Below are 21,165 nucleotides of genomic sequence, written 5' to 3' on the forward strand. Positions count from 1 at the left end.
CTCCCCCCATATTCCCCTGCACTGGAGGTCCAACCTTGGCAAGACCAAGGACTTCCCCTTCGACTGGTGCCCCAACAAGGCTATTCTCTGCTACATATGTGGTTGGAGCCCAGGGTCAGTCCATGTATAGTCTTTGGGTAGTGGTTTAGTCCCTGGAAGCTCTGGTTGGTTGGCATTGCTGTTTTTATGGGGTTGCAAGCTCCTTCAACTCTTTCAATCCTTCCTTTAATTCCCCCCAAGGGGGTCCTGTTCTCAGTTTGGTGGTTTGCTGCTAGCATTGACCTCTGTATTGGACATGCTCTGGATGTGTCTCTCAGGAGAGATATTTATCCAGTCCCTTTCAGCATGCATTTTTTTAGCTTCATCAACCATTTCTAGTTTTGGGGGCTGTATATATATGGGCCACATGTGGGACAGGGTCTGAGTGGCTGTTCCTTGAGTCGCTGCTCTAAACTTTGCTTCCATATCCCCTGCTATAGATATTTTTCTCCCTTTTAAGAAGGAGTGGGAGCATCCGCATTTTGGTCATCCTTCTTCTTGAGCTTCCTGTGGTCTGTGGATTGCATCTTGGGTAATTAGAGCTTTTTGACTAATATCCACTTATCAATGAGTACATAGCAAGTATGTTTTTCTGTGATTGAGTAACCTCACTCAGGATGATATTTTCTAGTTCATTCCATTGGAGTACAGAGCTAAACAAAACATTCTCGCTGAGGAATGCCGAATGGCCGAGAAGCACCTAAAGAAATGTTCAGCCCACACCCGCGGATCCCGGCCCGCAGCAGCTCTCTGCTCCCAGACCCGGTGAGAGAGAGACCCAACCGCCTGGTCAGGTGGGCACTCCTGAGGCTGCAGAGCGGAAGAGACCACCAACACTGCTCACCCCTGCCCACATCCCTGGCCCAAGAGGAAACTGTATAAGGCCTCTGGGCTCCCGTGGGGGAGGGCCCAGGAGCGGCAGGACTTCTGCGCCTGAGACACCGCCGGAACCTGAAAGAAACAGACCGGATAAACAGTTCTCTGCACCCAAATCCCGTGGGAGGGAGAGCTAAACCTTCAGAGAGGCAGACAAGCCTGGGAAACCAGAAGAGACTGCTCCCTGCACACACATCTCGGACGCCAGAGGAAAAAGCCAAAGACCATCTGGAACCCTGGTGCACTGAAGCTCCCGGAAGGGGCGGCACAGGTCTCCCTGGTTGCTGCCGCTGCAGAGAGCCCCTGGGCAGCACCCCACGAGCGAACCTGAGCCTCGGGACCACAGGTAAGACCAAATTTTCTGCTGCAAGAAAGCTGCCTGGTGAACTCAAGACACAGGCCCACAGGAACAGCTGAAGACCTGTAGAGAGGAAAAACTACACGCCGGAAAGCAGAACACACTGTCCCCATAACTGACTGAAAGAGAGGAAAACAGGTCTACAGCACTCCTGACACACAGGCTTATAGGTCAGTCTAGCCACTGTCAGAAATAGCAGAACAAAGTAACACTAGAGATAATCTGATGGCGAGAGGCAAGCGCAGGAACCCAAGCAACAGAAACCAAGACTGCATGCCATCATCGGAGCCCAATTCTCCCGCCAAAACAAACATGGAATATCCAAACACACCAGAAAAGCAAGATCTAGTTTCAAAATCATATTTGATCATGATGCTGGAGGACTTCAAGAAAGACATGAACACACTTAGGGAAACACAGGAAATCATTAATAAACAAGTAGAGGCCTACAGAGAGGAATGGCAAAAATCCCTGAAAGAATTCCAGGAAAACACAATCAAACAGATGAAGGAATTAAAAACGGAAATAGAAGCAATCAAGAAAGAACACATGGAAACAACCCTGGATATAGAAAACCAAAAGAAGAGACAAGGAGCTGTAGATACAAGCTTCACCAACAGAATACAAGAGATGGAAGAGAGAATCTCAGGAGCAGAAGATTCCATAGAAATCATTGACTCAACTGTCAAAGATAATGTAAAGCGGAAAAAGCTACTGGTCCAAAACATACAGGAAATCCAGGACTCAATGAGAAGATCAAACCTGAGGATAATAGGTATAGAAGAGAGTGAAGACTCCCAGCTCAAAGGACCAGTAAATATCTTCAACAAAATCATAGAAGAAAACTTCCCTAACCTAAAAAAAGAGATACCCATAGGCATACAAGAAGCCTACAGAACTCCAAATAGATTGGACCAGAAAAGAAACACCTCCCGTCACATAATTGTCAAAACACCAAACGCACAAAATAAAGAAAGAATATTAAAAGCAGTAAGGGAAAAAGGTCAAGTAACATATAAAGGGAGACCTATCAGAATCACACCAGACTTCTCGCCAGAAACTATGAAGGCCAGAAGATCCTGGACTGATGTCATACAGACCCTAAGAGAACACAAATGCCAGCCCAGGTTACTGTATCCAGCAAAACTCTCAATTAACATTGATGGAGAAACCAAGATATTCCATGACAAAACCAAATTTACACAATATCTTTCTACAAATCCAGCACTACAAAGGATAATAAATGGTAAAGCCCAACATAAGGAGGCAAGCTATACCCTAGAAGAAGCAAGAAACTAATCGTCTTGGCAACAAAACAAAGAGAATGAAAGCACACAAACATAACCTCACATCCAAATATGAATATAAAGGGAAACAATAATCACTATTCCTTAATATCTCTCAATATCAATGGCCTCAACTCCCCAATAAAAAGACATAGATTAACAAACTGGATACGCAACGAGGACCCTGCATTCTGCTGCCTACAGGAAACACACCTCAGAGACAAAGACAGACACTACCTCAGAGTGAAAGGCTGGAAAACAACTTTCCAAGCAAATGGTCAGAAGAAGCAAGCTGGAGTAGCCATTCTAATATCAAATAAAATCAATTTCCAACTAAAAGTCATCAAAAAAGATAAGGAAGGACACTTCATATTCATCAAAGGAAAAATCCACCAAGATGAACTCTCAATCCTAAATATCTATGCCCCAAATACAAGGGCACCTACATACGTAAAAGAAACCTTACTAAAGCTCAAAACACACATTGCACCTCACACAATAATAGTGGGAGATTTCAACACCCCACTCTCATCAATGGACAGATCATGGAAACAGAAATTAAACAGTGATGTCGACAGACTAAGAGAAGTCATGAGCCAAATGGACTTAACGGATATTTATAGAACATTCTATCCTAAAGCAAAAGGATATACCTTCTTCTCAGCTCCTCATGGTACTTTCTCCAAAATTGACCATATAATTGGTCAAAAAACGGGCCTCAACAGGTACAGAAAGATAGAAATAATCCCATGCGTGCTATCGGACCACCACGGCCTAAAACTGGTCTTCAATAACAATAAGGGAAGAATGCCCACATATACGTGGAAATTGAACAATGCTCTACTCAATGATAACCTGGTCAAGGAAGAAATAAAGAAAGAAATTAAAAACTTTTTAGAATTTAATGAAAATGAAGATACAACATACTCAAACTTATGGGACACAATGAAAGCTGTGCTAAGAGGAAAACTCATAGCGCTGAGTGCCTGCAGAAAGAAACAGGAAAGAGCATATGTCAGCAGCTTGACAGCACACCTAAAAGCTCTAGAACAAAAAGAAGCAAATACACCCAGGAGGAGTAGAAGGCAGGAAATAATCAAACTCAGAGCTGAAATCAACCAAGTAGAAACAAAAAGGACCATAGAAAGAATCAACAGGACCAAAAGTTGGTTCTTTGAGAAAATCAACAAGATAGATAAACCCTTAGCCAGACTAACGAGAGGACACAGAGAGTGCGTCCAAATTAACAAAATCAGAAATGAAAAGGGAGACATAACTACAGATTCAGAGGAAATTCAAAAAATCATCAGATCTTACTATAAAAACCTATATTCAACAAAATTTGAAAATCTTCAGGAAATGGACAATTTCCTAGACAGATACCAGGTATCAAAGTTAAATCAGGAACAGATAAACCAGTTAAACAACCCCATAACTCCTAAGGAAATAGAAGCAGTCATTAAAGGTCTCCCAACCAAAAAGAGCCCAGGTCCAGATGGGTTTAGTGCAGAATTCTATCAAACCTTCATAGAAGACCTCATACCAATATTATCCAAACTATTCCACAAAATTGAAACAGATGGAGCCCTACCGAATTCCTTCTACGAATCTACAATTACTCTTATACCTAAACCACACAAAGACACAACAAAGAAAGAGAACTTCAGACCAATTTCCCTTATGAATATCGACGCAAAAATACTCAATAAAATTCTGGCAAACCGAATTCAAGAGCACATCAAAACAATCATCCACCATGATCAAGTAGGCTTCATCCCAGGCATGCAGGGATGGTTTAATATACGGAAATCCATCAACGTGATCCATTATATAAACAAACTGAAAGAACAGAACCACATGATCATTTCATTAGATGCTGAGAAAGCATTTGACAAAATTCAACACCCCTTCATGATAAAAGTCCTGGAAAGAATAGGAATTCAAGGCCCATACCTAAACATAGTAAAAGCCATATACAGCAAACCAGTTGCTAACATTAAACTAAATGGAGAGAAACTTGAAGCAATCCCACTAAAATCAGGGACTAGACAAGGCTGCCCACTCTCTCCCTACTTATTCAATATAGTTCTTGAAGTTCTAGCCAGAGCAATCAGACAACAAAAGGAGATCAAAGGGATACAGATCGGAAAAGAAGAGGTCAAAATATCACTATTTGCAGATGATATGATAGTATATTTAAGTGATCCCAAAAGTTCCACCAGAGAACTACTAAAGCTGATAAACAACTTCAGCAAAGTGGCTGGGTATAAAATTAACTCAAATAAATCAGTTGCCTTCCTCTATACAAAAGAGAAACAAGCCGAGAAAGAAATTAGGGAAACGACACCCTTCATAATAGACCCAAATAATATAAAGTACCTCGGTGTGACTTTAACCAAGCAAGTAAAAGATCTGTACAATAAGAACTTCAAGACACTGAAGAAAGAAATTGAAGAAGACCTCAGAAGATGGAAAGATCTCCCATGCTCATGGATTGGCAGGATTAATATAGTAAAAATGGCCATTTTACCAAAAGCAATCTACAGATTCAATGCAATCCCCATCAAAATACCAATCCAATTCTTCAAAGAGTTAGACAGAACAATTTGCAAATTCATCTGGAATAACAAAAAACCCAGGATAGCTAAAGCTATCCTCAACAATAAAAGGACTTCAGGGGGAATCACTATCCCTGAACTCAAGCAGTATTACAGAGCAATAGTGATAAAAAGTGCATGGTATTGGTACAGAGACAGACAGATAGACCAATGGAATAGAATTGAAGACCCAGAAATGAACCCACACACCTATGGTCACTTGATTTTTGACAAAGGAGCCAAAACCATCCAATGGAAAAAAGATAGCATTTTCAGCAAATGGTGCTGGTTCAACTGGAGGGCAACATGTAGAAGAATGCAGATCGATCCATGCTTATCACCCTGTACAAAGCTTAAGTCGAAGTGGATCAAGGACCTCCACATCAAACCAGACACACTCAAACTAATAGAAGAAAAACTAGGGAAGCATCTGGAACACATGGGCACTGGAAAAAATTTCCTGAACAAAACACCAATGGCTTATGCTCTAAGATCAAGAATTGACAAATGGGATCTCATAAAACTGCAAAGCTTCTGTAAGGCAAAGGACACTGTGGTTAGGACAAAACGGCAACCAACAGATTGGGAAAAGATCTTTACCAACCCTACAACAGATAGAGGCCTTATATCCAAAATATACAAAGAACTCAAGAAGTTAGACCGCAGGGAAACAAATAACCCTATTAAAAAATGGGGTTCAGAGCTAAACAAAGAATTCACAGCTGAGGAATGCCGAATGGCTGAGAAACACCTAAAGAAATGTTCAACATCTTTAGTCATAAGGGAAATGCAAATCAAAACAACCCTGAGATTTCACCTCACACCAGTGCGATTGGCTAAGATCAAAAACTCAGGTGACAGCAGATGCTGGCGAGGTTGTAGAGAAAGAGGAACACTCCTCCATTGTTGGTGGGATTGCAGACTGGTAAAACCATTCTGGAAATCAGTCTGGAGGTTCCTCAGAAAATTGGACATTGAACTGCCTGAGGATCCAGCTATACCTCTCTTGGGCATATACCCAAAAGATGCCTCAACATATAAAAGAGACACGTGCTCCACTATGTTCATCGCAGCCTTATTTATAATAGCCAGAAAATGGAAAGAACCCAGATGCCCTTCAACAGAGGAATGGATACAGAAAATGTGGTACATCTACACAATGGAATACTACTCAGCTATCAAAAACAACGAGTTTATGAAATTCGTAGGCAAATGGTTGGAACTGGAAAATATCATCCTGAGTGAGCTAACCCAATCACAGAAAGACATACATGGTATGCACTCATTGATAAGTGGCTATTAGCCCAAATGCTTGAATTACCCTAGATCCCTAGAACAAACGAAACTCAAGACGGATGATCAAAATGTGAATGCTTCACTCCTTCTTTAAATGAGGAAAAAGAATACCCTTGGCAGGGAAGGGAGAGGCAAAGATTAAAACAGAGACTGAAGGAACACCCATTCAGAGCCTGTCCCACATTTGGCCCATACATATACAGCCACCCAATTGGACTAGATGGATGAAGCAAAGAAGTGCAGATCGACAGGAGCCGGATGTAGATCGCTCCTGAGAGACACAGCCAGAATACAGCAAATACAGAGGCGAATGCCAGCAGCAAACCACTGAACTGAGAATAGGTCCCCTATTGAAGGAATCAGAGAAAGAACTGGAAGAGCTTGAAGGGGCTCGAGACCCCAAAAGTACAACAATGCCAAGCAACCAGAGCTTCCAGGGACTAAGCCACTACCTAAAGACTATACATGGACTGACCCTGGACTCTGACCCCATAGGTAGCAATGAATATCCTAGTAAGAGCACCAGTGGAAGGGGAAGCCCTGGGTCCTGCTAAGACTGAACCCCCAGTGAACTAGTCTATGGGGGGAGGGCGGCAATGGTGGGAGGGTTGGGAGGGGAACACCCATAAGGAAGGGGAGGGGGGAGGGGGATGTTTGCCCGGAAACCGGGAAAGGGAATAATACTCGAAATGTATATAAGAAATACTCAAGTTAATTAAAAAAAAAAAAAAAAAAAAAAAAAAGAAATGTTCAACACCCTTAGTCATCAAGGAAATACAAATCAAAGCAACCCTGAGATTTCACCTCATACCAGTCAGAATGGCTAAGATCAAAACCTCAGGTGACAGCAGATGCTGGTGAGGATGTGGAGAAAGAGGAACACTTCTCCATTGTTGGTGGGATTGCAAACTGGTACAACCTCTTTGGAAATCAGTCTGGAGGTTCCTCAGAAGATTGGACATTTTACTACCTGAGGACCCAGCTATACCTCTCTTGGGCATATACCCAAAAGATGCTCCAACATATAACAAAGACACATGCTCCACTATGTTCATAGCAGCCTTATTTATAATAGCCAGAGGCTGGAAAGAACCCAGATGCCCTTCAACAGAGGAATGGATACAGAAAATGTGGTACATCTACACAATGGAGTGCTACTCAGCTATCAAAAACAGTGACTTCATGAAATTCATAGGCAAATGGAATGAACTAGAAAATTACCCATTTCTTAGAGATGGTGTTAAAACGATTCACCAAAAACAAATCATGACTAAGTTATCAATGGAGAAAGAAGAAGCCCACCAGCTGGTGCTCTTGCAACATGAGTGTTAGAGATTAGGGATGTATGGAAGACCAGAGGAGATGGGCCATGAGAAACAAAGGAGAAAGAATCCATTCCCTCACTGGATCAGTCGCTACCAAGAGGCCAAGGTAAGCAAATCCTCAAGCATGAGCTTCAGATTTAATGGGTATATTGTTGTCCCGTTACAGAGGACAGACATGACACGGATCGTTTTCTAAGGCTGGAAAGAACACGTTGACAGTAAGTAATGACAGCTCATGGGAGGATTGTGGCTGTATCAGTGATGGCTCGATCAGCAGAGCTGCACGCTGATGGTATTCACATGCCATATGTGTGCAGGTAGCCAGAGAGCCCATTAGACCCCATGGAGCTGGACTTTCAGGCAGTCGTGAGCCACCTGATGTGAATGCTGAGGACAGAACTTGGGTCGTCTGGGAGAACAGCGAGTGCTTTTTAATGAGCAGAATACCTGCAAAAATTTGAACAGAGAGTGGAGAGACAATAACAGACAGCATACAACCCTGTTTCTACCTAACGATGGATCCTGTCACTAAGCCAAACATGGTTTGCAATGATGGGAAACCATCTCTAGAATCTATCGACTGAAAGGAAGAAGGGGCGCCTGAAGATGGTTTGACAGCACCTGGAACACACAGTGGAGGGACGCCAGCCTCCCATGACGAACCTTCCAAAGGAGACAAGGCAATATGGGCCCCAACATCACTTCTTTGCACCCCATCCCTTGGTTGTTATTGTCTCTGGGTAGCTGAACCCAACCACAGGCAAAATGACCTCCATCTTCTGGGCCACAGAAGAATGAGAGGAGAGTGAAATAGAAAACACTGGGCACTTGCACAGAGCCGTATTGGATTTGGGCCTAGCGGCTTTTTGACTGCATGGCTCAAAGTGGCTAGGTGACTTTGGGCTGTTTGGCCACAGATATTCACCCCTAAGATGACTGCCATAAGTCTTAAGATTGTTGAATGAAAGCCTCTCCCATGAATTTACGGCATAGGAAGATAACATTCAAGGGATGCCTCAGCTCCCTTAGCAGATACCTGTTACCTCCTGAATCAACACCAGGTGTCTCCTGACCTCATCGTCTACTGCCTCACCTCTTTGCCTCCAGCTATCACTACCTATATCCGCACCTCCCCCTCCTCTGTGTTTCACAAAGGACACTCCCCCTACCTGAAAGCCTTAAAAGCTGTAATGTTCACCCCAATAAACGAGACCTTGACAACAGAATCTTGCTTGGTCTCCTTCTTCTCTTCACCCCCATTTTGGCCCACAGGTAGAAAGCCTCTTCGGGACCCTGAATAACTGGGTCCCCGCTGGCGGGGACAGGCACTAAGAGCAGAGACAAATGATACAGAGCTGGAAGCTGAGATAGATGATGCCTGAGACGCACCACTTTCCCTTAAAGATATACTGAGCGATTAACAAAATTTTAGACATAGGTTTATACTTTAGAACTGCTGGTAATGGTGTGAGAGTGATAGTTCAGTAGGTAAAGGTGCTAGCTTCATAAAACTGACGACCTGAGTTTCATTCCCTGGCTGTATAAAAAGGCAGATGTGGCGAGCATTTGTGATTCCAGCACTCCTGAGGTGAGAGGCAGAGAGAGAAAAATTGCCCAGAAATAATGTGGGGTGTGTAGCATAGTATCAGAGACAAGAGAAGTCCGGTCTGAGAGAGGGAGGGAGAAGACAAGAAATTAGTCTGCCTTCAAGATGGGAAAACACACACACACACACACACACACACACAGAGAGAGAGAGAGAGAGAGAGAGAGAGAGACTAAATAAATACATAAGTTATTGACAGTAATATAAAGTGAAAGTCTTAGTAAAAGTTTATCCATACAGTGAGATAGTAGAAAAATGTGCAACACTACAATCATATTGAGTAAAGTATTTATAAATTAATTTCCTTAAAAGTAGTATTGAAGACTATTACAGAATAATCACAGATTGCTATCAATATGAACATATTGCTTAACTGCCTTGCTTCGATTATGAGGAAGCAATAAACAGGAAATAATACTTCTTTGAAATATTGAAAGTATCTGTAGTGTTAACTGCTTTTACCTCTGAATAGTGGAAATTTGTTCTTGACATATGAATGCAATTCTGGCTGGCCTGGGACTCACTATGTAGACCCAGCTGGCCTTTTATTAACAGTGATTCTCCTACCTCTGCCTTCTAAATGCTGGAAGGAAATACTCTCCTGGCTTTTCCCGTCTAGAGTACATGATACTCCATGTTAGTTTAAATGCACTCTTGGACAGACCTACTGGTGCGCCTTGATTCTATTAGTTTTGCAGATGTGATATATCATTAATCTTTGAGGTTGAGCAAAACATCCATTTCTTTGCCACACTTCTCCTCTGGCTTTTTCTTGTCTTGGTGATAGAAACCCCACACTGGAGCGACTGGATGCCATGACTGAGAGGAAAGAAGCACCAGTTGAGTTGTAGGGAGTGGCAGACACATTGGTGTCCCACTTTTGGTGACCCTAGGACAGTCGTAGGTAGTAGCTAAAGACAAGAGGTGATCCTGAGAGAAATGGTCACAAGCTTCCCCTGTGGACCTTCTGTTCAGATGGTTAATATACGTAATGACTGGGATAAATTTACAATCAAATAGCAACCTAATAAATTGGTTTTTTTTTTTTTGAGTTCCTCTTTGGTGAGAAGTATGAGAAAAGGGCACATGTAATTATTTTTGTTGTCAAAGAACTCACAATTTAGCTTAAGAATACATAAAGCATGACTATCTAATTAAATATAAAATGTTTTCTTACAGACCATAAATTCAATATGTTCATCAAGAAACAGAGAGTATTGAATTAACTAGCTTGTAATAAATACGTTGCTCAGAACTCTGAAAGAAGACCAGTGCTTGAAAAACAGTCAGGACAGAATCCTATGAGGAGACTGAACAGCCATGGGCCTAGTAGGACTGGAAGGAAGAACACTGAAGCAAGGCAGTGCAAGTACAAGGCAGATTCGAACATAAAAATCAATCAAACTCAAAACAACAACACAAAACAACATCAACAAAACCCTTTGAACTTTTCCAAAGTTAATATCTATTTAGCACAGTCCCCTGGTTCTAGAGAAAACAATTCACATTCTTTAGCCAACACAGTAAGGTGAGATCAGAACACGTGTGTGTGTGTGTGTGTGTGTGTGTGTGTGTGTGTGTGTTTGCCAATGCATAACTTTCAATGCCACTCCTTATTAGACTCACCAGGGCTTTATTTGATGGTCTCTGCCTCCTAGAACTGGTATTGCAAGAGCGTAGCACCATGACAACTTTCTTTTAACCAAGGCTCAGGCAGAGCTTGGGTCCTCATGCTTTTGTATCAAGCATTAATGAACTGAGTTACCTTCCCAGCCCCTGTGGTGAACTTATATGCCTCATATCACTGAATCCTCATGGAGCAGGATACTTGTTTCAGCATCTTTTAATTTCCGTTATACGAATGAGAAAACCAAGTCTCCCAGAAGCCTGGAAACACATCCGAATTAACACAGGTAGAAGCTGTAAAGTCAAACTTAAGCCTTCTGACTCGAGAGCCCCACACTGCCTCACATAGACCTGATTTCAGGATGACCAAGTTTCATTGCCATGCAATTAAAACATGCAGTCAGGGTTATGTAAATATCACCTCTTCTAATCCTTGTAGATTTCAGTTTTCCCATCTTCTGATAGGGAATGACCTGAATTATGACACAGCTGCGTGTTTCACAAGAGACTGACTTAAAATTTCAAGTATCTGTTTTCACACAGCACTGGAATTCTAGAGGCTAATACGTTTTGCAAGAGTGAAAAGCTCTTGGCCCAGGCCCCAGGCCCAAGACTCTCCTGCTTTCTGCTTCTGTGGAAAATAGCCAGGGACGTCCGTGGCTGCACAGCAGAGGAACGTGGTCCTTGAAGAGATAGTCATGGATGTGTTCAGTAAGAGGAAACGGCACTGCTTCAGTGATCTGTATGACTTAGAATTCACAGGAAATGATTTCTTCCCTTGTGGGAACTGAGGCTTTCCAGTAAATCCGAGCTCCTCTCGGGTCAGTGGTTAGCACTCTGCTCGCCGATTACATTTGCAGTTAGACTTTTTAAAAAGAAAACAAAGAACCCCCCAAAACTCAAAAGAAAGCAAAGCAAAAAATACCCCACGCTTGTGGTGTCACGGCAGCTGTCTACTTTGCATACTCCCTCGCCGGCCTCCTCGCTAACGTTTCCCAGACAAAACTAATTTTTACTCTCAGAGAACATTCCTCTTGCCACTGGATGCATTGTAGAAGCGGAGTTACAGGTTAATCCGAAAATGTTTAGGTGAAATTGGACATTGGTGTGTTAATCAAATTCTGCATACCCAGCTCTGCCTGAAAGGTTGGATGATTTCTAAAGTCCACCCTTTACCTCAACTTCACAGAAGGCCATTCATATGACTTGCTGAGTTTTAAGCTGGGTGTCTGATTGGCTTCCCCAGCGGGGCCCTGGTTTACATGGGAGCAGTGTATTTGTAAATCAACCCAAAGGCAAGCCGTTCAGCATCCCAGATGTCAGGGCGGCCTGCTGAATGTTCCTTATGAAGTAATAATGATTCTTCTGGAAGCTCAGCCAGAAATTTACTACAGCCCTGTGTGACTCTGAGAGACTTGGGCTTTCTTGTTTTTCTTCAGTACCTTTAAGACTTCTTATGACCTTAGAGCTGTCTGATGTGCAGACAGAAAAAGAGGCACCTGGTGGGAATGAAAGGTCTTTAAGCCACTCGTGTTTCCCACACGTTCTCCTCAGAATCGGGAAGAGGCCCCTGCAGAAGAGACACGGGACGGGCAAAACGTGATCTAATGTGTTCTATGAGCCTGGGAACCCATCTACTGTTCTACAACAGGAATCTCTGTCATCAAATACACACAATAACGCAAGAAGGCCGGCAAGCACATCTTAGCTGTGGAGTGGAACCCACCTCAAGTCATAGGCAGGCATCGTGCTGCTGTTCTCTGGGTCCAGGGTAGAGGGGGAGATGCCGTGGAGCTTCTTCGGATCCTCGCCTCACTAAGCTTCCCCATGAGCTCCCTGCTCTCCCCTCCAAAGTGTCTCCTTTCTCTGTCCTCGTTGATCTCCCCATATCCCCTTGCTCTCATCTTTTGCTTTTATCCCTAACGTTTTCTTTTCTTTGTTCTTCCTTTCCGTATTTTCATCTTCCTGGTCTTTATCCATTTCTCTTTCTCTCTTTTGAATGCACTCCCATGTGTTGGCATGCTAAGCAAAATGGAGGAAGATGTGGGCTTCCCAGAAATCTGACTTGAACTTCATCTCGGGTCAGCCTATTCTCGGACACTTTAAGGTCAGAGTCATTGACGGTTGTCTTCAGGCTGGTCTAACATCGTCGACATGGCAGTCAAACTGTGAATCATCTGGAACATTGGCCTGGATCATCTTCACACAGTTTTAAGAGTTTAATCGGCAGACTCAAACCTTCACAGGAAAGCTAGATACAGAACGCAGAATGACTGAAAAATGCCAGAATCAAAGTGGTAAAAATCATGAGATCAAAATATTGTCAAATCCCCAATTGTTTCTACGACACTGAAATAATTAACCTAAGGCAGGATCAGAACATATTCACCAGTTTTAACCTCAAGCGGTTCATGATTCTGACTGGGGAAGGAGAGAACGTCATAGAACAAAAAGTAGCTAGAAATATCTTTTAGTGGGATGGTGAGGTAGTCAGTGGATAAGGCACCTTGTCATGCAAACAACCTGATCACCCAAGTTCAATCTTCAGAATCCATGCAGGTTTAAAGAGAGAACTGACTCCCGGTAGACATTCTCCCCGCCGCCCCCCCCCCCCACACACACACCAGACATCATAGTGAGCTTTCTCATGTATTCTTTCTGTGACAGCCTTGAGAAGGTTTTGCAATGTCACATCCCACAAAGATCTACATTCTAGCAGTAAAGAAACTGAAGAAGCTCACAGATGTACTATCCTGCTCTGGATCTCAGATAGGGCATTAGACAAGGCTTGGATTTGAACTAGTAGGAGTCGGTTGGGGATTTAGCTCAGTGGTAGAGCGCTTGCCTAGGAAGCGCAAGGCCCTGGGTTCGGTCCCCAGCTCCGAAAAAAAGAACCAAAAAAAAAAAAAAATAGCATGCATGAACTAGTAGGAGTCACACTGTGTTAATTAGCAGAGATGAAACTGAAGAGTGTTCTTGTGACTCAGAGCTGGAAAGTCACTGTGTACTTGGGAGGTCACAAAAACACAGTTTCAGAAGTGGAGGATGTCTGGAACCTGGATCTTCCCTCACAAAGGTCTTTCTTCCACTTGGGGAGGTTGGGGCATCAATGGAGTGAGAACCTGGTGAAGCAGGCAGGCTGTGAGTAGTAATTGAGATTTGTGTTGGGCAGTCAGAGAAGCACTTGGTACATTTCTACCCGGGAGAAACATGAATTTTGGTCTCATGGACTGTATTCCAAATGTTTTAATCTTATTTTCAGAAAGAAACTTTCTTCAATATCTGATAGCTCAGGGAAGGAGTTTGGGGAAAAGAGGAAGAAAAGGAATGTTTTTAGTTGTCACTGTACCCTATGGTGTGAGCCCTGTAAATGTTCTCATCCCCACAGGAGCCTGGGTCAATCAGACTTGCTGCTGTACTGACCATTGGTGGTGGGAAACAGTATCATCACAGGTAGAGAATGGTATGGCTAACAATGAAAAAAAATAACAAAACAAAAACAAAACAAAAACAAAAAACCAAACAAACAAACAAACAAAAAAACTCCAGCATGGATGAAAAAGCAGTAGCAGAAACAGAAATCTATCAAAATGTATATTACTGAAAGAGAAAACATTGACTTCGCTGAAAAACTGACCAGTCTCTTTCCTCGGTGTTATCCCTGAACAGAGCGTGTTTTACATAGAATGTTTGCCTCAGAACGAGACACAAACAGTCCAGAGGATCAACGTCGAATTTCCTGGATTTGGTGGGCATAAATTGGGGCCTTCATGCTACTTAAACACATTTTTGAAAACAAGGTTCTTGTGAATAAATGGCGAAAGTGGGTCAGGTAATGCTTTATTCATTAATGAGTAAAATCTAGAACTTGGAGGAGGTCTCCTTAATTATGAAATGGGCCGTGCTCTCGACGGCGTTCTGATTGGCTGACATCAGTTTGAATGCAAAGCTTTATTTCACTACGGAGTCCTGGCATACTTCACACATTAAAATTCTAAGCTGTCTAAGTAGGTGTGAAACTAATTTTGTGTTTATTTTTTAAAACCCACCTATGATCATTTAGGACCATCCACTTCACATTGGGAGGGCAGCACCCGCTTGGAGGTGGGCCCTGGGAGACAATAAAGCAGAGGATAATTTCTTAAATGCCTTGAACTAGAATATTTATAGCTTCCTGGAATAGTTGTAACTACTTATCCATTTTTCCAGCCACAACTTTTTCTTAATAAGAAGGGCTTTGAAAAACCTGCTAAATCTGGGCATAAAAGGAAACAAGTTTTCCTAGAGCAGTGGAAATTTTTAAAGTCGCATAGTGAGCTTATTGATAAAATCAGGAAGAGAGCACTTTCAGATCAGACTTAAGGGAGGTTGCTCACAAAGTGTAGGCTTTCCTCAGTGCGCCAGGCACACATGGGGAGGTTTCCTGTAGAACCGAGACGCTTACTATGGCTGACTCTCAAGTAGGCTGGGTTATCTGAAAGACTTGTCTTCAGGGCTAGTCAGATGGTTCGGCAGGTGAAAGGCTTTCTGTGCAAGCCTCTGACCTGAGCTCAATCTGTGGGACCTACATGGCGAGAGAGAACTGAGTCCTACAAGTTGCCCTCTGACCTCCATGTCCTCACTGTGGCGTGTGTGTGTGTGTGTGTGTGTGTGTGTGTGTGTCCATGCTTACATCCAGCTCTCTCTCTCTCTCTCTCTCTCTCTCTCTCTCTCTCGCTCGCTCTCTCTCGCTCTTTCTCACTGTAGCTTTCTTGTGCTCTCTTCTTTTTTAAACCCCACCCCCCTCTTGTGCTCTCTTTCGTACTCTTTCTCTCTCTGTCACTCTCTCTCTCTCTCTCTCTCTCTCTCTCTCTCTCTCTCTCTCTCTCATAAAAAACCTTTCTTTAGTGGGGACTTTGCACGGTATTGTAGAGACTGATTTTTTTCAGAACCATCAGGGGGACATGAAGAGGTCATATGACCCTTTCAAAAAAGATTTTAAAAAAAAAGGAAAGGAAAGAAAAGGAACTCAGAAAGTTAATAATGAAGTCCATTTCATTGGCAATTAAATTGAAAAGAAGGTACACATATTATTTCTGCTTGGATAAAATATAACTTCCTTGATTACTCTTCTAGTAAAAAGCACTTTCATGTTTATGAATGCCCATGCTGATAAAGTTTTATATCAAAATCTGGTGCTTTCGTTTAGGCTGTGGACAATCTGCTGGATATACATTTTAGATATATTATCCTCATGTTGACCATCATTAAAAACAGATGGTATGGTCCTTCTGCAATGGAGTTTTTAGCCATATTTTGTTGCAAAGGAAGTGCTTCTAATTCAAAATATCTTCCTTGGAAGATGTATGTCTAAAAGTAGTTATTTTCTTTCTCCCAGCTAAGTACTGAATAAAATAATTTAGCATGTTTTAAAAGCTTCCTCTCCTGACTCATGGTTTTCCACTCTACGAACCACCTTCCTGTTGTTACCCCTCCCTTGGTTGGGTAGAAACTGACAAGAAGAAGCTTGAACATGGCCAGTACCTTCTGGCTGTTTTCCGCCCACACTACTGGTCCCAACCAGGGCTCGATGGTTGTGTTTTATGATGCTGAAATATCATGAGTCCATCACTGTGGTTCAGGTCACCTGCCTGTCACAAAAGGATCAGAGCGTCTCCTTTGTTTTTGAAAGGTGGTCATCTAGCTGAATATTTAGACCAGCCCTACATTGAGGGCATGACACGTGGGTTCCTTTTACATTTTAATAAATGCTATAGGTCATTTACGTTATGCAAATTATTGTCCAACATTTAGGAAAACACAAAGATATACAAAATACGAAGCTTTCCTTTAAAAAGTTTCAAAACCTGTCGGTGAGAGGCTACATGAACGAGACATGGCTAAGAAGCACCGTACAAAGCATGAAAGGAAGAAATTAAGATTTGGAAAGTGCACTTGTAGGTGGATTCACCTTCCATGTATAATTTGATCTTGTAGCTACAAGAGAAACAAATATTTTCTCCATTTTTCACAAGCAAAGAACTGAGGTTTACCCAGTAAATAATATTCTCAAAGCATCTGTGCAGCAGGGATCATAAATCAGTATTTGAACATCCACTTCACAGTCTTCAGAATATATATTTTTAGTTGTAAGTTAACTCCTTGTTTCAGATCCCTTTGGCCAATCCTTCTAGCTTAAATCACAATCGAGTACCTTTTGTCTCTTCTTGAGGCAGCCTAAGAAACCATCCAAGCAAACAAAACAAAACAAAAAACAAAAACAACACCAAAAACAAACAAACAAAACAAAACAAACAAACCAACAAAAAGACAAAACCGTTCTCTCAGAGCCCAGAAGAGAGCATTGGGCAGATGTGACTGAGAAGAGGCAGAGAGAACCCTGGATGATTTGGCCTGAGTTGATAAAGATGTGGAATGCTATGTCACAGCAAAGCTGGAAGTTAGATAAATCCATAACAAAGGGAATGTTAAAGAGTGGACCTGTTATTGGGAGACTCCATTGCCCAGTTACCTTCAGATGCGGTAGGAATAACCCTGCTGTTTTATATGGTTAGAGAAGAATTAGTTGATTTATCCTCTCCTCTCCCACCCCTCCTTTGCCTTCTCCCTCCCTCTCCCTCTCCCTCTCCCTCTCCCTCTCCCTCTCCCTCTCCCTCTCCCTCTCTCTCTCTCTCTCTCTCTCTCTCTCTCTCTCTCTCTCTCTCTCTCTCTCTTCCTCTGCTGCTCTCACTCTCTCTCACTTTCATCTAATGTTAATGTTTTCGTATGGTCCAGAAAGTTCACAGACACCATCTATGGTCTATTATTGGGAGCCAAATGGAGTTCTGAAACTGTAAGCATATTAACTTTTAGGGTTGCCATGATTGTGAAGAGAGAACAGTCTACCATTGGGAATTCATACGTAGGGGCCTTATTTACCCTTTCTCTTTAACTTTTACTTCTGTGTATTTTTTTGTGATTTAACTCTCCATTTAGAGTCCACTAGTTAGTCATTGGGATGGTGGGGGTGGGTGGGGGGCTGTTTATCTAAGTGTCAGGAAAAGAGAACTCCTTAGAGGAGGCCTCTTTAAAAGCTTTCTTGGAAGTGAGTCAGGTTCTCATCAGCTCCTGATGTTTGCATGGGCCGGAGGGCCACAAACTGTTTTCAGGGGAAGGACCCCTGGCTCTGTGTTTGCTGGGTTATGTACAGGTAAAGAGCAAAGTATTGGGAGTCCTAAGATCTGCGTTCTGAATCCCTGCATTACAGTTCAGCGGCTACCTAAATGTGCATAGTATTCACAGGTAAAAGTCATAACACTGCCTGCTTAGATTTGGGTTACTACATAGAAGAAAGTGGACAAGGATTCTTATAGGCATTTGTAAATTCCAAAGACTATCTTGGAGGTTCTCATTGGCGTTCTGTATTCTCAAGTCATCACTTGACACCCTTTCTAGGTTCCAATCAACATAGAAGAAATATTGGGGTCCAAAATTAGCGAAGGTCTATGTGGCGGTTTGAATGAAAATGGTCTTGATAAACTCACAGAGAGTGACAGCATTAGGGGTGTGGCCTGGGTGGAGGAAATGTGTTACTGGGGATGGCCTTTGCTGTTTTAGAAGTTCAAGCAAGGGCCAGGTCACTCTGTCCTTGCTGCCTGATGATCTGGATGCAGAACTGTTGGCTCCTACTCCAGCACCAAGTCCTCCTTTGTGTCACGACATGTTTCCCTCCACTACAATAATGGGCTGTACTTCTGAACCTGTAAGCCAGCACCAAGGAAATGTTTTCCTTATAAGAGTTGCTATGAAGATTAAAACAGAGACAGAAGGAACGCCCATTCAGAGCCTGCCCCACATGTGGCCCATACATATACAGCCACCCAATTAGACAAGATGGATGAAGCAAAGAAATGCAGGCAGGCAGGAACCAGATGTTGATCTGTCCTGAGAGACACACTCAGAATACAGCAAATTCATAGGCAAATGCCAGCAGCAAACCACTAATCTGAGAACAGGACCCCCGTTGAAGGAATCAGAGAAAGAACTTGAAGAGCTTGAAGGGGCTCGAGACCCCATATGAACAACAATGCCAAGCAACCAGAGCTTCCAGGGACTAAGCCACTACCTAAAGACTATACATGGACTGACCCTAGACTCTGACTTCATAGGTAGCATTGAATATCCTAGTAAGATCACCAGTGTAAGGGGAAGCCCTTGGTCCTGCTAAGACTGAATCCCCAGTGAACGTGATTGTTGGGGGGAGGGCGGCAATGGGGGGAGGATGGGGAGGGGAACACCCATAAAAAAGGGGAGGGGAAGGGATTGGGGGATGTTGGCCCATAAACCGGGAAAGGGAATAACACTCGAAATGTAAATAAGAAATACTCAAGTTAAAAAAAAAATGAAAAAAAAAACAACAAAACAAAACAAAACAAAAAAAGAGTTGCTACGGTCATGGTGCCTTTTCACAGCAATAAAAGCCTTAGACAATAATTATTTTTAAAGTTGTGTTACAGATTATGCCGAGGACCTAGGGTTAAATCAACGGCCTTCCAATACAAATTCAAAATGTGACTGTGAAAAGCAACTGTACGGTTTGCAGGGCCAGACTTTGGCTGCTTGCCAGATACCTTCATTTTAATCCGATAGAAGGCAAAGTCAGGTTACTAATGTGCTTTGCAAAGGAGGAAGAAATAAAGTGGCCTCTGCTATTGAAACGTGAGACTAATCCTGGATTTGGGGTTGCAATGGGAATATTGGATTAAAAGAAAAACTGTTAAAAACATACTATTGTTTTACAGGGGAAAATGTATTAATGCCGTATTTTCATACAGTCTTTAGAAGCTCACAGATACCGTCCATGGACTCTCATTGGAAGACAGATGCAGAAACCTGTTGGGAAACAAGTTGTACACACTTGAGACTACCAGGGACATTTTATTCAAACCATCGCATTTGCCAGTGGTTGATTAGCTCCAGAATTGAAGGCAGACATCATGACAGTAGAAGCTTTCGGAGAAGGTTCTTCACTTCATGACTGATGTGATACAGGAGGCGAGGAAGAGAAGGAAAGGGGCCAAGGGTAACCTCCAATGTCTCAAACTGATGATCTAACTCTTCTAACCAGGACTCACTTTCCAAAACTTTCACCACCTCCTAAATTTGTGTTACTAGTGGCAGATCAACTAGTCAATAGTTGCATCAGAGTGGCAGAGCTGTAAGTGTGCCGGATTCATGTGTGAGAGACTGAGGAGTTAGGAAAGCGGAAGGTTTCTGAAGAAGGTATATAACTAGTTGGACTGTTGAGTCCTGGGACCGATCTATGAAGTAAAATAAAGACAGTAGAGGAAGATATTAGGGAAATCAAGGGTAAGAGAATGAGAGTGTGACTCAGGAAGAAGGAAGTCTAAAGTAGGATTGTCAGAATATAAGAAGAACCCCATAGCCCAAGACAGCACCACGTAAGGATACACATGAAGGAGATGACCAAGACATTTCAGTGTCCCCCCCTCCCCCCCGACCATTTCAGGAACAACAAGAGACTGCATGCCAGACAGAGTCCTTTCCAGTGGATCCATGCAGTTTGAGGTCAAGTTTCAGTGCCCATGAGGGATGGAAATATAGAAACAATGAATTGAAGGAGAAAATAGGTAGAGATCACCGATTGAGGGGTGACTGGGAAGGTGTCAAAGAAATGATGTCTTTTTTTATCAGAGAAGTGGCCGGGAAACATGTCACCGTTTGGTAGGTTGGACTGGACACTCAAAGCAGAGCCCCTTACACCCCGAGTGCATGCTCTGCATTTTAGTAAGAAATAGTGCTGTAATTCCGAACGGCGTGTTCCAATAAAATAAAATAGGAGCCACATAGAAAACTTAACATTTTTCTCTTAGTCCCAATTTGAAAAGTGAAAAAAAAAAAAAAAAAAAAAGAAGAGCTGTAATTGGTTTAATGGTGTTTCATTTAACTTAGAATAGATAAGGTATTATCATCTCAATGCGCAATCCACATAAAATTATTAATGAAATATTTTATGGATTCTTAGGATCTTCAAAATCTAGACTGTAACTTAGGTTTCCAGCATTCATGGCTGTAGACCAGCGATTAAGTACAGTTACTAGCCACTGCTGACAGCGTGACTCTTAACCATCAACCAATATTCCGTTGTTTTTCAATT

Source organism: Rattus norvegicus, chromosome 15 (genome assembly GCF_036323735.1).
Source record: "Rattus norvegicus strain BN/NHsdMcwi chromosome 15, GRCr8, whole genome shotgun sequence".
Taxonomy (NCBI): domain Eukaryota; kingdom Metazoa; phylum Chordata; class Mammalia; order Rodentia; family Muridae; genus Rattus; species Rattus norvegicus.